The sequence below is a fragment of the Asparagus officinalis genome, chromosome 3 (genome assembly GCF_001876935.1).
Source record: "Asparagus officinalis chromosome 3, Aspof.V1, whole genome shotgun sequence".
Lineage (NCBI taxonomy): Eukaryota > Viridiplantae > Streptophyta > Magnoliopsida > Asparagales > Asparagaceae > Asparagus > Asparagus officinalis.
The window spans coordinates 64351386-64356757 of record NC_033796.1 but is presented as its reverse complement, the minus strand read 5'-3'; positions in this window follow the sequence as shown (position 1 = coordinate 64356757).

Below are 5372 nucleotides of genomic sequence, written 5' to 3'. Positions count from 1 at the left end.
ATTTAATTAATGGAAGAGTTTCATTTTGAATGTAATTATAACAACATTTGAGGACTTATATACTAGTATAGTGCACGTGCGTTGCACGTGAACATTATTTTTTCTTTTGCATTTTCATAATAATTTTTTTGCTTTATATGGCCTAAAAATATCAATTCAAATTTTCAAACTTTGTTCAAAACTAATAAGATAGAATTTTGTGAACATATATGATAAAAGTAAAAGATAAGTTATGTTCTTTTAAAAAATTATTTTCAATATTTAAACATATGTAGAAGATCAAGAATGAAAGTGAACTCTCTTTTTGACATTGATTCATTACAAATGTTCAAAATCGGAGCTCTCTTCTAAATAATTAGTAAGATATCTGCATGTGCAAATTCTCAATCAGCGGGATGAAATATTTTGTTCTTGAAGTAAATTTTTTTTACATAAATACATTAGTTGCTAATTCATTCACAGTAACCTTCCATTATTATATGCCCAACTTCATTCTAAACCATGGCTCTTGTCTCATAGGCTCATCATCCTTTCTCATAATAAAAATCTTTGTTAAGACCAATATTCATGTGTAGAAGATATATATATATATATATGGTAAAAGTAAAACTATAATTTATTTTATTTAAAAAAGTATCATCAATATATAAACATATATAGAAGATCAATAATAAAAATGAACTCTCTTTTAGACATTGATTCATTATAAATGTTCAAAATCGGAACTCTCTTCCAAATAATTAAATGCATGAGAAGCTTCAGTCCAATGATGAAAAGTTAGCTCGAGCCTTGTCGTAAGCCAAACTCTTGCTGACTTGTACAAAATTCACCTAAAAGTTGAAGACAAACAAATGGCTATTAAAAATAAAAGTAAGTTATTCAGGAAGAGCAATAGAAAAGCTAGCCATGAAAGCATTGCAGTGTGTACCCTTCAACCCCTTACGGCACATTCTTGCTTCTGGATCTAATAGCTATTAGTGCAAGAGTACACACTCTAAAGAACACGTCTTACAAAATTCAAGAATAATCATTTCAATATCTAAAATTTAACAAAGACTCACCTCTGCTATACATCCAACTATCACCCTTCTAATGATATTGCTACTCCTCAGTGTTGCTTTTATTAGCAAGTTAACATATGTGGCTATTTACAATGCATAATAACATATAATAGCATAACATATAGTTATTTTTAAACCTGTAAACAATTAGAAATCTTCTCTTACCCGTTTTCTCACCTTCAATCTCAACAACATGACCATTGGGCTGTAATAGACTTACCGGTGAATTTCTAGAACAAAAACGATGTAGAGGTAGGTCGTAAACTTTGACAGAAGATTGTGATTTCACTGGAGTCGATGTTGATGCTGACTATGATGAAGAGATAACCGTAAACTTTGACAGAAGATTGTGATTTCACTGGAGTCGATGTTGATGCTGACTATGATGAAGAGATAACAAAGAAGGTGGTTGACAGGCTCACTGGAGTCGATGTTGATGCTGACTATGATGAAGAGATAACAAAGAAGGTGGTTGACAGGCTTCATCAATAGCACACCATGAAATCTCAATGACTAATTTGCATGTTGCTCGCGGACAAATAAGAGGGTTTCTTCTGCTCTTTATATTCAACGTAGTGGTTGAGAAGGGGCAACAACGTGCTCCTCTCCTTTTCTTATCGGTATTTTAGTGTGCCCTTAAATGAGTTCCCTTTGAACTACTCTTGATGATTTATTGTTCGTTGGAGATTAATTTTTGCTGAGGCCGCTGGTTCTTCTCCTTTTTCAGTTTAGTGTGTATTTATGTAGAGGTGAGAAACGCTTGCAAGTAAATGGGATGTTTGAGAGGATTACTGGGTGGTTTATTAACTATAATTAATGAAAAAGGGTTAGTAGAGAGAATTGTCTAAATTTGTAGATTGAAGGGGTTTGGGCTTTGAATTAAGTGTATGTATTTTTCTTTTTAATTTTGACCCAACTGTCTAATTTTAATAACCTACTAAAATCTATTTCTCGTTTTTAATTTGTTAAGCCTGACACGTTGTGATGTAGGGGCTTGATCAGGTTAATTTGGATATGAGCTATTTTTGTTCTTTCTCTCTTTTATATAAAGATATGCAGAATTTTTTGAAACTATTATTTATACCTAATACCTGATGTAAACTATATGTTATTTAATTAGGAACTAATATGATGCTTTTAATAATTCAATAACAATATATTTAATTGTCAATATTACTTCTTGTTTTTTAAATAGAATGAATTGTATGAGTAGGAATTGAAAGGACTTGTGAAATAGTGGAGAGAGTGGATGGAAGAGGTCATTTAAGATATTAAATGCAGGCCATAAAAGAATTTAATTAAGAAAATTATTAATAAAATAATTATAAAAAGTAATATTTTTTCTCATTTAAGTATGCATGTATGTTCTTGTATATATGTGTTTTATTATGTATGTATGCATGTGTTTTGGAGGATGTATGTATGTGTTCTATTTATATATGTATTTATTTTGGGAAAAAATGTTTTAACATACCAATCCACTTTTATAATAATATTAGATTAACTCCTATAAGATTGTTATAAAGCATAAATTACAAGAAATCCCTTGGTCTATATTATCTTTTTCAAGAAATTACATCAACTAAAAATTTAGGTCTCTTGTATGTCAAGACAGATATTGCATGAGAATTCTCGGTCATGTATAAAAAGATAAGAAGTTTTTTTTCTTCGTTCAAGTACTAACTTTGTCGTAATATATTATTAAATGAAATTTTTTAATATTATTCTATGATAAGCTTAATATAATGTATGTGGTAAATTAAGCTATTCTATTAAAAAAATAAGAGAGCCGAGGCTTGTTCTTATGTAAATTGCAAATTTAATATGTAATATTATATGAGGTAAATTAAGCTTAATATAATGTCTATATTCATGCTTCTTAGGTTGACAAGTTTTAATTTGGATCGTTGACGATCACGGGAAAATGTAACTACTTTGCAAACGGTACTCATAGTTCCTCTAATTATTTTGGTCAAATATTTTTTGGTATATTTAGGAATATCAATGATTATCCCTTTATCTCTAATTTCTCATGGGTTGGATAACATTTTCTTTGTATATATGTCTATTAAGATACAAGCAATATTACCTAAACTTTGGGATTAGCAATAGAAATCAACTAATTAACGTCGAATCCAGCTCATAAAATTGATCTGAACCCTGGAACTACAATCTAATATCATTGCAGTAAGTTCGACAAAATTTTAGGTCTCAGAACGTGTTTGCTTGAAAAAAACACCTTGAAATTTTTTTTACTAGTTCCCTTTCTTTTTAGGGAAAAATGTTTCAAGGCCCCAAAATAAAGACCCAAATGTGACCAAGTTCCTCTAAAAATATATAAACTATTATTTACTTTTTACTGAATACGGGCTTACTTAAGGATGGGCTTTTAATCCAAGATTGTTGATTACTTTAGAATTGAGTTAAAATACCAATTTGACTATGATTGAAAGTTCAGTTTGACTTGAAACACTGAGTTATTATTGGGTCAGGACAATTCCAATTAGAAAAAAAAATAATTAGTGTTAGAATAATTATAATCAGAATTTGATAGGAGAAGATATCCTTTCCCAACTCGGAATTGGAAAGAAAAACGTTTAAATACACAACTGGAGAAATTCTTTATAAACTAAAGATAAAGAAAATTCGAACAAAAAATTAAGATTGTTGGAGCTCCAGTGGACATATATAGGTAACTTTCCAAACTCATTATGTCTATTCTTTTTCTTTTTCTCTTTTTTTTTTTTTTGCTTGCTCGTTTGTTTGTCGGCAATAATTCAATAAAATTTTATGCTAGATTGCTTTTCTTTCTTTCCCGTGCAATGCAAACGCAGTAAAATTTTTATAAAAAAAATAAAGGGTGTGCCGGTGTGGTGTGGATTTCCAGAAGCAAAATAATTATGTGCAAGTTTGTGTTCAAGCTCGTTCATGTTTTCACACTGCTCTGAATTAATTATTACGAGGCTGGAAAATATTCCTCATGTTGATAATGTTTACCGGTGATTGCTCTACTTTAGTTCTTGAAATTGCTTAATATTTTCTAATCCTTGTACTTGATCAGCAGTAAAGATTTAGGATATTTTATTTTAAGATTAACGTTGCCAGAATTATATGTTCTTGGTCAGACTAGGTTCACTCAAATCTGGAGTTTGTCAGGTTTGGCGTAGGGCTGCTAAACCGTAACTATATTCGAGAAAATATCCATAACCGAATGGAAAATTTTGGAAATTAGACCTATTTTGCTAAATATTTAGCAAAAGAGACCGTTTTGCTAAATATTTAGCAAAATAAACCTCTTTTTGGCTTGTTGGCCAAAAAGAGGTCGATTTTGCAAAACAGACCATTCGAAACATACGGGACTAGTAGTCCCGTATGATTTAATGGGGATTAAATCATACGGGACTACTAGTCCCGTATGTTTCGAATGGTCTGTTTTGCAAAATCGACCTCTTTTTGGCCAACAAGCCAAAAAGAGGTTTATTTTGCTAAATATTTAGCAAAACGGTCTCTTTTGCTAAATATTTAGCAAAATAGGTCTAATTTCCAAAATTTTCCATTCGGTTATGGATATTTTCTCGAATATAGTTACGGTTTAGCAGCCCTACGCCAAACCTGACAAACTCCAGATTTGAGTGAACCTAGTCTGACCAAGAACATATAATTCTGGCAACGTTAATCTTAAAATAAAATATCCTAAATCTTTACTGCTGATCAAGTACAAGGATTAGAAAATATTAAGCAATTTCAAGAACTAAAGTAGAGCAATCACCGGTAAACATTATCAACATGAGGAATATTTTCCAGCCTCGTAATAATTAATTCAGAGCAGTGTGAAAACATGAACGAGCTTGAACACAAACTTGCACATAATTATTTTGCTTCTGGAAATCCACACCACACCGGCACACCCTTTATTTTTTTTATAAAAATTTTACTGCGTTTGCATTGCACGGGAAAGAAAGAAAAGCAATCGGAGTCATTAATTTTAAAACAACTTGCAACTATTTTGAGCCTTTTTTATGCTAAGCTATTTGGTTTCAGCGAAACTAGCACTGGTACTTTAGCCCCAAACTGGTTCCCTCTACTTCACTTCTCTGTTCTCCCACTTCCGGAGTCATTAATTTTAAAACAACTTGCAACTATTTTGAGCCTTTTTTATGCTAAGCTATTTGGTTTCAGCGAAACTAGCACTGGTACTTTAGCCCCAAACTGGTTCCCTCTACTTCACTTCTCTGTTCTCCCACTTCCGCCAATATGTTGCTGGGGTCATTAATTTTAAAACAACTTGCAACTATTTTGAGCCTTTTTTAT